A 13,151-nucleotide genomic window follows, 5' to 3' on the forward strand; every position below is an offset into this window, starting at 1 on the left:
GCATGTAAAATATCATTTTCACTTCTAAGATCGGAAATGGAAGCATTGCAAACATCTAAGTCTTTGGCCTTAGTAATCAATTTTTCATTTTCAATCCTAAGGCTAGCAAGAGAGGTATTCAATTTTTCAATCTTAGCAAGTAAACTAGCATTATCATTTCTAAGATTGGAAATTGAATCATCACAAACATTAGCATCAACCTTAGCAATTAATCTAGCATTCTCATTCCTAAGGTTGGCAATCAAATCATGGCAAGTGCTTAGCTCACTAGTTAATTTTTCACATTTTTCCATCTCTAGAGCATAAGCATTCTTAACCTTAACATGCTTCTTATTTTTCTTAATTAGGAAGTCCTCTTGGCTATCTAAGAGTTCATCCTTATCATGAATAGTGCTAATCAATTCATTTAACTTCTCCTTTTGTTGCATGTTAAGGTTGGCAAAAAGAGTAAACAAATTATCCTCATCATCACTAGAATTAGCCTCATCACTAGAGGTGGCATATTTAGTGGAGGATTTAGATTTAACCTTCTTCTTTTTGCCGTCCTTTGCCATGAGGCACTTGTGGACGACGTTGGGGAAGAGGAGTCCCTTGTTGATGGCGATGTTGGCGGCATCCTCGTCAGAGGAGGAGTCGGTGGAGCTCTCGTCGGAGTCCCACTCGCGGCACACATGGGCATCACCACCCTTCTTCTTGTGGTATCTCTTCTTTTCCTTTCTTCTCCCCTTCTTGTCGTCGCCCCTGTCACTGTCACTAGAAATAGGACATTTTGCTATAAAGTGATCGGGCTTACCACACTTGTAGCAAACCTTCTTGGAGCGGGGCTTGTAGTCCTTCCCCCTCCTTTGCTTGAGGATTTGTTGAAAGCTTTTGATGATTAAAGCCATCTCCTCATTGTCGAGCTTTGAGGCGTCGATGGGGAGCCTACTTGATGTAGACTCTTCCTTCTTCTCCTCCATTGCCTTGAATGCGACGGGTTGTGCCTCGGGCGTGGAGGAGGTGCCTTGCTCGATGATTTTCTTTGAGCCTTTGATCATTAGCTCAAAGCTCACAAACTTCCCTATAACCTTCTCGGGAGACATTAGCGTGTATCTAGGATCACCTCGAATTAATTGAAATTGCGTAGGGTTAAGAAAAATGAGGGATCTTAGAATAACCTTGACCATCTCATGGTCATCCCATTTGGTGCTCCCGAGGTTGCGCACTGGCCTTCAAGCGGTTGTACATGGCTTGCGGATCCTCTCCTTGGTGAAGCATGAAGCGATCGAGCTCCCCCTCGATCGTCTCCCGCTTGGTGATCTTGGTCACCTTGTCTCCTTCGTGCACGGTCTTGAGCACATCCTAAATTTCCTTTGCACTCTTCAATCCTTGCACCTTATTATACTCCTCTCAATTTAGAGAGGCGAGGAGTATAGTAGTGGCTTGGGAGTTGAAGTGATGAATTTAGGCCACTTCATCCGAATCATAGTCTTCATCCCCTACGGATGGTACCTGTACACCAAACTCAACAACGTTCCAAATGCTAGTGTGGAGTGAGGTTAGATGATGCCTCATTTTGTCACTCCACATATTATAATCTTCACCATCAAAAACCAGTGGTTTGCCTAGTGGAACGGAAAGTAAAGGAGTACGCTTTGAAATACGAGGGTAGTGTAGGGGAATCTTACTATACTTCTTGCGCTCATGGCGCTTAGAAGTTATGGACGGCGTGTCGGAGCCGGAGGTGGATGGCGATGAAGAATCGGTCTCGTAGTAGACCACTTTCCTCATCTTCTTTTTCTTGTCACCACTCCGATGCGATTTGAGGGAAGAGGATTCCTTCTCCTTCCCTTTATTGCTGGACTCTACTGATGGAGCCTTCCCGTGGCTTGTAGAGGGCTTGTCGCCGGTCACCATCTCCTTCTTGGCGTGATCTCCCGACATCACTTCAAGCGGTTAGGCTCTAATGAAGCATCAGGCTCTGATACCAATTGAAAGTCGCCTAGAGGGGGGGTGAATAGGGCGTACCTGAAATTTACAAAGTTCATCACAACTACAAGCCGGGTTAGCGTTAGAAATATAAGCGAGTCCGAGAGAGAGGGTGAAAAACAAATCGCAAGCAAATAAAGAGTGAGACACAAGGATTTGTTTTACCGAGGTTTGGTTCTTGCAAACCTACTCCCCGTTGAGGTTGTCACAAAGACCGGGTCTCTTTCAACCCTTTCCCTCTCTCAAACGGTCACTTAGACCGAGTGAGCTTCTCTTCTCAATCACACGGGACACTAAGTCCCCGCAAGGACCACCACACAATTGGTGTCTCTTGCCTCGGTTACAATTGAGTGAATCACAAGAAGAATGAGAAAGAAAAGAAGCAATCCAAGTGCAAGAGCTCAAATGAACATAAATGTCACTCTCTCTAGTCACTATTTGATTTGGAGTGATTCCGGACTTGGGAGAGGATTTGATCTCTTTGGTTGTGTCTAGAATTGAAACTATAGCTCTTGTAAGGTGTTGGAAGGTGGAAAACTTGGATGCAATGAATGGTAGGGTGGTTGGGGTATTTATAGCCCCAACCACCAAACTAGCCGTTTGGTGGAGGCTGCTGTCGACGGGCGCACCGGACAGTCCGGTGCGCCACCGGACACTGTCCGGTGCGCCAACCACGTCACCCGGCCGTTAGGGTTCGACCGTTGGAGCTCTGACAGGTGGGGTCTTCTGGCTGTCCGGTGGTGCACCAGACAAGTACTGTAGACTGTTCGGTGTGCCTTCTGACGTTGCTCTGACTCCAGCGCGCACTATTGAATGCGGTTGCAGTCGACCGTTGGCGCTGAAGTAGCCGTTGCTCCGCTGCGCCACCGGACAGTCCCGGTGCGCCACCGGACACTGTCCGGTGCCCCACCGGACAGTCTGGTGAATTATAGCGGAGCGTCCTCTGATTTTCCCGAAGGTGACAAGTTTGGAGCTGAGTTCCCTGGTACACCGGACACTGTCCGGTGGTGCATCGAACACTGTCCGGTGGCACACCGGACAGTCCGGTGCGCCAGACCAGGGCACGCTTCGGTTGTCTTTTGCTCTCTTTGTTTGAACCCTTTCTTGGTCACTTTATTGGTCTATTGTGAACCTTTGTCACCTGTAAAACTTATAATCTAGAGCAAACTAGTTAGTCCAATTATTTGTGTTGGGCAATTCAACCACCAAAATCAATTAGGAAAAGGTGTAAGCCTATTTCCCTTTCAATATGCACAACACTATTTTATCCATAAGGATCCTTCAGGGGCTCATGCATATCATTCGTCGTTTGGAGCCATTAGTTGACTTCATATCAACAAGTAAAATGACCATCAGGGTCTAGCGCTCATAAGGACATCCACTGGTTGTATTGTGCTTTGAGGCACACAGGAAAAATGTGTGTGTTTATATTAGTAGTAAAGTGCACGGCATCAGGCCAATGCTGCCAAGTAGAGATTTTTTTATGTGCAGAAATGTATAGTCCAGCTCATTTTATCATTGCCCATGGTTTACCCAATTACTCATACCATTCTGAAATTGGGTATCGATTTATGCAACATTTTTAGGTATAATAATTTTGAGAGAGAACATATAACAACAATTAATTATTTATGGTGTTGCCAGCAGGGCAAACATTTCTCCTCATATTATATATCAAATTGTTCTATATAGCATTATTTCGATCTCTTCATTATTCAGCAAAAAGAGAAGCTTTGGAATAGAACATACAAGGCCAAGAATTCATTTTATCTAGAAAAAATCACCATATAACTAGCTTTTGATAAAGCAAATGATGATAACTGCTAGGCAAGAACGAAACAATACTGGTATCCGCCTAGGATCCATTTTCAACAACAGATATTACTGCTCTCATACGAATAAATCATTAGGAGTAGAGAGGATACAACAGGTCTCTACAAGATCTTCATATTTCTATCACAAATTATCATCACTAGTAGTCTAGTGGTCAAGACATATGACTCTTCTGGTGCCAAGGACCAAGGACATATTAATGCCCAATTTAGCTTCAAGCTTTGTGGTGATGTGGGAGTTTAAGGCTATTTTCTACTCTTCTTACTTCTGGTAGATCAGAGATAGATTATGGTAAGCATGTAAAAGGGTGGAATGAAATGTAGTTTTTCTACATAAACCCCAATTTAATTTCCATTCAGTACTGACCTTTACCATTTGGCTTACTGTATACCAGTCAAAGGACTATCCCAAGTCAATTCAGCGACTATAAGTATTTTACAATTCTGACAGATGTATGCAACACAAGCATAAAGGTCCTAGATAGGACGAGTAAAGTGGTTCGACGGGAACACACAATGGTTTTTCATAACAACATTGTGAATTTTTTCTCAGAGTAACCTTTCGAGGTACTCGCAACTTCGTGTTGCTAGGGTACTATTCATTAATCTTAAAGTTCGCTTCATGTTGTTCAGCGACAAAAAAACAATGTGCCAACATCTGGTTGAGCAATGTATAACTGAGATTTATAGTCTTAAATCATTTGGTAAGGCCTGTTGCTTACTAATAGAATCCCAATTTCTGATGTCTTTTATGCCAAAAAAGGTTTCATGCATTATATTATATATGTTCAGGTTACTTCGGGTAAAACTTTATGTATGAGATGAGAGCAGAGAATTAACTTATCTGTGTTTTATTGTATTCCAGTTTAATTTCCCAGATTTCCAAGCAATATAGAGCTTGATATATTTGTTGTGGCCACTTGGCGATATATATAAATATATGATGCCACACAACACAATCAAATAAAATATATAATCAAACAAAATTGTTTACGAAGATTGCGCGTAATGTGACTTCAGGGGCTTGAACAACCCACCATAACCCACACGAATACAAGCTCAAGCGTATCCGACGTCAATGCGTGTGCAGCCACCAGGGCTACGACAACACAACAAGCCTTCATAACAAACGCAACAGGTGCAGTTGTGACTCGATAGTCGGGGTACAAGACAAGTCCACGCAACATGCGCAATAGGCGCAATTGTGGCTCGCGGCAGACAGACAATGCCTACAGGGCATGCGAAAAATACGTGACTCAGCGATGGCGGTCTGACTCAACGGGAGCGATCTGATTAATGGAGAGCGCGACATAGCAATCACATGACACAGCCAAGTTCGAACGGCACAAATATTGCGTTGTGCTGCCAGAGCGCAGTCAATATTCAGCTAATGCCATAACTCAGCCGATTACCAACGCAGTCTGATCGGCGTGTCTGAGTACCCATTATACAATTTAATCGCTCGACGTGAGTCCGAAAGATCAAAGCGACACAAATATTTAGAGCGATTTTATTATGCATAGTATAACCTTCACATGTATTTCAAATAATTTTCTGCTATTTACTACAGAAAATAAAGCAGAAAAATAATACTGAAATTAATACACTAACATAAACACATCGAGTGCAAAAGGTATTTCCTCATTCTGAAGCATGTATTGTTTCTACTAATTATTTACTGCAGGAAATAATTAATTAATATATAGACTGCAACTTTAAACATGCTTTATTCTAATTGCTATTTGCAACAGAAAATAAATTGAATAAATAACATAGAGCATGCAAAAAATATACTAAAGTTGATTAATTCAACAGGAATTTATGGGGAAAAATTATCCCATTAGTTACAACTATATTTTTTTCTTTAATGGACAAGATGATGCATGCAGATCATGCATGGATATTAGCCATAACTTCCATGTGCTATTTTTGAGGTAAGTAGTGGATCAGCCAAAAATATCTCAATTTGCATGAGAGGCACATGACCCAAAACCGTTTTGACCGGGTACAGGAGCCACATTCACATTGCAAGCGAGTATGTGATCCGTTTCCCTTTTTTTCAGCCACTCGCGCGCACTAGTCGCCCGCCCGTATGACAAGTTCTTGGCGTATGGATCACAGCGCGCGCACATCGACAGATCAAGAATAGTATATCCAATTTAAGCATACCGCACAATTGCGTAGAGGGAATCGAAGCCTGTTACATAGGACAGTTCGACTAGGCCGGAGACCTGCCGGTTTGACGGAGAGTTGATGCAGATCTGATATCGCAACAACGTCGAGGTAGAGCGTGCTGATAACATGTTGAGAACTACGTTACCACGGATTACCAGATCCGCATCCTTCCATCTCGTCAGCAGAAAAATCGTCTCCCTTCCTATAAGTTCGACAGAGGAAACATACGAGACACGATATAGAGTTAGACCTCTGGCCTCTTTCTGATCTATATTCCATATGAGGGGGTACAGGTTCTATATATAGAGATACGATAGCCCTTAGGGCTATATTCGGTATTTGACTACATAACCCTTCGTTAGGGTTTCTTAACAAGGAGCAGCGGCAGCGGCGAGGTCTATGGCGTCGACGGCGGGGTACCTGGCTCGGCGGGCGGCGCAGAAGGAGCGGGTGCGCCTGCTCTACCGCAGGGCGCTCAAGGACACGCTCAAGTGCTCAACTGGGCCATCCACCGCCACATCTTCTACCAGGACGTCAGTTCCCCCCAAATTCTCACGCCCCCTGTCCGCCTCCCTCTCGATCTCGATCTCCCTTCCCGCTTGCGGACCAGCCTGACCTTGTGCTGCCTCTCCCGCGCAGGCGTCGGATCTCCAGGACAAGTTCAAGGCCTACCGCCACGTGGTAAGGCCTCCCCACCTGGCCCCTGCTCATCCCTTTTCGCACACCTCCTCGTCTCCCCATTCTGCTGCCGATGCGGAGTGAATTCGCGAGTTACGTTTGGTGGTGATGGTCTTTATGTGGTGTCGTGACTGTGAGCTATGGACTCCTTGTTGTATTATTAGAGAAATAAGTGACATGCTTCCTTCATATTTAAATAAATTAAATATTATAATTCCGAATAAAACAAGCATATAACTCAGATAAATGCCATATATAATTATTGCAGCAATGAACAACAACAATTCTAGAACATGTAAACATGTAAAATAGCATCTCAGGTCCATTTTATAATTAAACATGGCTTGCAGATGAAGAAGGCAGATTAAACAAATAAACATGATTGTTTATCTTAAAATATTGCTCTCAAAATAGCGGGTTGCTGTAATAAACAACCCTCCAACGCAAAAAGGTGATCAGAGATCCTCGACTAACGTGACAGTCCAATCTTACCAAATCAGGGTTTTAGATTAAATATTATGAGTCTATAAATCAAGCATGAATATCAAGATCAAAACAGTGTGCACATGAATTAAGGAACAATAATGAACTTGAATAATCAGCTTGCAGAATAGTGAAAGAAATTACTAGGCATAAATAATATTACTGCTGAAAATAACAATACACTAAAACCCAGACTATCACGTCGTCTCACTACACCGCTATCATCATCGAGCAATCAAATCCGCCCACAGATTGCGCAATCACACCCAAGTAAATAATACTAGCATATTGCACAAAATTACTTAATAAATATAGAGAGGTAACGAGTAACTCACAACACGTAGAAAATCTACGTGGGAAGACCAACTCAGCGAACACAAGGTTCTGTCCCAGAAAACCAATTCCGCCGCCCACATCCGGGCCTGTACGGCGAGAGGTTGACGGAGATACTAGAGGCGCTGCCGGAGCCGAAGGAGACGTCCACGGCACTAGCCCGAGAAGAGGAACACCGCGCAGCAGGGAGCCCAAGCACCAGGCCACGGTGGACAGAGACCAGATCAGACAGCACCACACATGCGCACGGAGGAGCAGCGAGGCACACAGAGGACCTTGTTGCAAGAACACAGCACCTCCTCTAACTCCCGTGAGCAATCACCAACAGAGAAACTACTCAGGCAAACAGGAACTGGAACGATAGAGGAGCAGGGGATTGCTAGAACACCCGTGTACTGATTCAACCAGAGAGAGGAGAAACAGCCGAGCCTCTAGAAGCCAGGGGAGAGCCCTTCCATTTAAGGAGACGGCCACCAGGAAGATGCGCAGGAATCGCGAGGAAATCTCTCGAGAGCTGAACTACTGAGAGCACCTAGAGGGGGGGGTGAATAGGTGATCCTGTAAAAACTTAAACTTATAGCCACAAAACTTGATTAGGCGTTAGCACAGTTTATGCCAAGTGGCTAGAGAGGAGTCAAAACACAATAACCACAAGAATCCAATCACAGAGATGACACAGTGGTTATCCCGTGGTTCGGCCAAGTACAAAACTTGCCTATTCCACGTTGTGGCGTCCCAACGGACGAGAGTTGCACTCAACTCCTCTCAAGTGATCCAATGATCAACTTGAATACCACGGTGTTCTTGCTTTTCTTTTCTCAATCCCGTTTGCGAGGAATCTCCACAACTTGGAGCCTCTCGCCCTTACAAAAGATGTTCACAGAGAATCACAGAGCAAGGGAGGGAATGAGCAACGCACACAAGACTTCAAAAGATCAGAGCAACACGCACACAAGCAGCAATAAGAGCTCGCAACACAACTCAAAGAGTACACAACTCCACAAGAGCTCTATATGCTATCACAATGAATCGAATGCGCTAGATCAATGTCTTGGTGTTTAGAAAGGTTGTAGGAATGCTTGGTATTCTCCTCCATGCGCCAAGGGGTCCCTTTTATAGCCCCAAGGCAGCTAGGAGCCGTTGGGAACAAATCTGGAAGGCCATCTTTGCCTTCTGTCTCGTGGCGCACCGGACAGTCCGGTGCACACCGGACACTGTCCGGTGCCTGATTTGTTTCCTTAAACAGCGCATCCGACCGTTGCTGTCTGAGTCAGATCTGCGCACAGTTGGCGCACCGGACATGTCCGGTGCACACCGGACAGTCCGGTGCTTCCTTCCGACCGTTGGCTCGGCCACGTGTCGCGCGCCGATCGCGCGGCCGACCGTTGGCCCGGCCGACCGTTGGCTCACCGGACAGTCCGGTGCACACCGGACAGTCCGGTGAATTTTAGCCGAAGTCGCCGGAGAAAAACCCGAGAGTGGCTGGTTTGCTCCGCGCTGGTCTGGCGCACCGGACACTGTCCGGTGCACACCGGACAGTCCGGTGCCCCAGCCCGAAGCAGCCTTTGGCTGTACACAGCCACTCTCCACTTCTTTTCTTCTTCTTCCTGTTTCTAACACTTAGACAAGATGTTAGTACACAAAACTAATGTACTAAGGCTTAGAAACATACCTTTACTTGTGATTTGCACTTTGTTCATCAATGGGCATATTTTCACATTTAAGCACTTGTGTTTGCACTCAATCACCAAAATACTTAGAAATGGCCCAAGGGCACATTTCCCTTTCAATCTCCCCCTTTTTGGTGATTTATGCCAACACAACATAGAGCAACTAGAACAAGTGCAAAATCACTTCAAATAAAAACTGACTTTGAGTTTTATTCAATTTTGGCATATATGGATCATCTTTTGCCACCACTTGGTTTGTTTTTGCAAATCAAATTTAAATCTCTATCTCTAAGTCAAACACACATGTTGAAGTATAAAGAGAGTCATTCCACAAGAGATTGATCAAAGATTTCAAAAACTCCCCCTATTTCCCATAATCAACACTTCTCCCCACAAGAAGCCAACTTTTGACAAGAGACGCAATAAAAGAGTTTTGCTAAAACAAAAAGCTCTATTCTACTGTTTTCAAAATCTCTCAAGTGGTAGCTGATCCATTTATCACTTTGGCCTTTATTTTCTCCCCCTTTGGCATCAAGCACCAAAACGGGATCAATCTTGGCCCTTTAACCTCATTGCCTCACCAAAATCGTCAATGAAGAGTACAAAGGCAATAAGATCATAGAGATGAACTTGGAATAAGTTACCCTCTCATCGGAGTGCAGTGGAAGTCTTGCATGGTCCAAGTTCACCTTTCCCTTTCAATTCACCTTCGAGACTAAATCAAGCAAACTCAAGCAAATGGTTAGTCTCAAAGGGTCAAGTTGTAACACATCTCCCCCTAAACATGTGCATCACTTTGCAACGGACTTGTGAGGTCCAGGGAGTGTTTGTACAACTTGAGCACCATAATAAGCAACAAAATGCAAAAAGGAACATGATCAAAAGCATAAGTACATGTATGCTACAATTCAATCCAAGTTCCGCGAATCTAAGACATTTAGCTCACTACGCAACCTGCAAAAGGTCTTCTCATCTAGAGGCTTAGTGAAGATATCGGCTAGCTGGTTCTCGGTGCTAACATGAAACACTTCGATATCTCCCTTTTGCTGGTGGTCTCTCAAAAAGTGATGCCGGATGTCTATGTGCTTTGTGCGGCTGTGCTCAACAGGATTCTCCGCCATGCGGATAGCACTCTCATTGTCACATAGGAGTGGGACTTTGCTCAGATTGTAGCCAAAGTCCCGGAGGGTTTGCCTCATCCAAAGTAGTTGCGCGCAACACTTTCCTGCGGCAACATACTCGGCCTCAGCGGTGGATAGGGCAACGGATGTTTGTTTCTTAGAGTTCCATGACACCAGGGACCTTCCTAAGAATTGGCACGTCCCCGATGTACTCTTCCTATCGACCTTACATCCAGCATAGTCGGAGTCTGAGTATCCAACTAAGTCAAAGGTAGACCCCTTTGGATACCAGAGCCTGAAGCAAGGCGTAGCAACCAAATATCTAAAAATTCGCTTCACCGCCACTAAGTGACACTCCTTAGGATCGGATTGAAATCTAGCACACATGCATACGCTAAGCATAATATCCGGTCTACTAGCACATAAGTAAAGCAAAGAACCTATCATTGACCGGTATGCTTTTTGATCAACGGACTTACCTCCTTTGTTGAGGTCGGTGTGTCCGTCGGTCCCCATCGGAGTCTTTGCGGGCTTGGCGTCCTTCATCCCAAACCGCTTTAGCAGATCTTGCGTGTACTTCGTTTGGGAGATGAAGGTGCCGTCCTTGAGTTGCTTCACTTGGAACCCAAGGAAGTAGTTCAACTCGCCCATCATCGACATCTCGAATTTCTGCGTCATCACCCTGCTAAACTCTTCACAAGACTTTTGGTTAGTAGAACCAAATATTATGTCATCGACATAAATTTGGCACACAAACAAATCACCATCACATGTCTTTGTAAAAAGAGTTGGATCGGCCTTCCCAACCTTGAAAGCATTAGCAAGTAAAAAGTCTCTAAGGCATTCATACCATGCTCTTGGGGCTTGCTTAAGTCCATAGAGCGCCTTAGAGAGCTTACACACATGGTCGGGGTACCGTTCATCCTCGAAGCCAGGGGGTTGCTCCACGTACACCTCCTCCTTGATTGGCCCGTTGAGGAAAGCGCTCTTCACATCCATTTGGTACAACCTGAAAGAATGGTGAGCGGCATATGCTAGCAAGATTCGAATTGACTCTAGCCTAGCCACAGGAGCAAAGGTCTCCTCGAAATCCAAACCTGCGACTTGGGCATAACCTTTTGCCACAAGTCGAGCCTTGTTCCTCGTCACCACCCCGTGCTCGTCCTGTTTGTTGCGGAACACCCACTTGGTTCCCACAACATTTTGCTTCGGACGAGGCACCAGTGTCCAAACTTCATTGCGCTTGAAGTTGTTTAACTCCTCTTGCATGGCCAACACCTAGTCCGGATCTAGCAAGGCCTCTTCTACCCTGAAAGGCTCAATAGAAGAGACAAAGGAGTAATGCTCACAAAAATTAACTAATCGAGATCGAGTAGTTACTCCCTTGCTAATGTCACCCAGAATTTGATCGACGGGATGATCCCTTTGAATCATCGCTCGAACTTGGGTTGGAGGTGCCGGTTGCGCTTCTTCCTCCATCACTTGATCATCTTGTGCTCCCCCTTGATCAAACGCCTCCACTTGAGGTACCTGTTCGTCATCTTCGGTTGGGGGATGCACCATAGTTGAGGAAGAAGGTTGATCTCGTTCATCTTGTTCCTGTGGCCGTACTTCTCCAATCGCCATGGTCCGTATAGCGGCCGTCGGAACATCTTCTTCATCTACATCATCACAATCAACAACTTGCTCTCTTGGAGAGCCATTAGTCTCATCAAATACAACGTCGCTAGAGACTTCAACTAAACCCGATGATTTGTTGAAGACTCTATACGCCTTTGTATTTGAGTCATAACCTAACAAAAACCCTTCTACAGCTTTGGGAGCAAACTTAGAATTTCTACCCTTCTTCACTAGAATGTAGCATTTACTCCCAAATACACGAAAGTACGATACATTGGGTTTGTTACCGGTTAGTAGCTCATACGATGTCTTCTTGAGGAGACGATGAAGGTAGACCCTGTTGATGGCGTGGCAAGCAGTGTTAACGGCTTCCGTCCAAAAGCACTCGGGGGTCTTGAACTCTCCTAGCATCGTCCTCGCCATGTCGATGAGCGTCCTGTTCTTTCTCTCTACCACACCATTTTGCTGTGGTGTGTAGGGAGCGGAGAACTCGTGCTTGATCCCTTCTTCTTCAAGGAACTCCTCCACTTGAAGGTTCTTGAACTCGGACCCGTTGTCGCTCCTTATCTTTTTCACTTTGAGCTCAAACTCATTTTGAGCCCTCCTGAGGAAGCGCTTGAGGGTCCCTTGGGTTTCAGACTTATCCTGCAAAAAGAACACCCAAGTGAAGCGGGAAAAGTCATCAACAATAACTAGGCCATACTTACTTCCCCCTATGCTTAGATAGGCGACGGGTCCGAAGAGGTCCATATGCAGCAGCTCCAGGGGTCTTGAAGTGGTCATCACGTTCTTGCTGTGATGCGCTCCTCCCACCTGTTTCCCTGCTTGACAAGCTGCACAAGGTCTATCTTTTTCGAAATGAACATTGGTTAGACCTATCACATGTTCTCCCTTTAGAAGCTTGTGAAGGTTCTTCATCCCCACATGTGCTAAGCGGCGATGCCACAGCCAGCCCATGCAAGTCTTAGCCATTAAGCATGCATCTAGACCGGCCTCTTCTTTTGCAAAATCAACTAAATAAAGTTTGCCGTCTAATACACCCTTAAAAGCTAGTGAACCATCACTTCTTCTAAAGACAGACACATCTATATTTGTAAACAGACAGTTATATCCCATATTGCACAATTGACTAACAGATAGTAAATTATATCCTAGTGACTCTACTAAAAACACATTAGAGATAGAGTGCTCATTAGAAATTGCAATTTTACCTAACCCTTTTACCTTGCCTTGATTCCCATCACCGAATATGATTGAATCTTGGGAATCCT

The sequence above is a fragment of the Zea mays genome, chromosome 6 (assembly GCF_902167145.1).
Source record: "Zea mays cultivar B73 chromosome 6, Zm-B73-REFERENCE-NAM-5.0, whole genome shotgun sequence".
NCBI lineage: Eukaryota > Viridiplantae > Streptophyta > Magnoliopsida > Poales > Poaceae > Zea > Zea mays.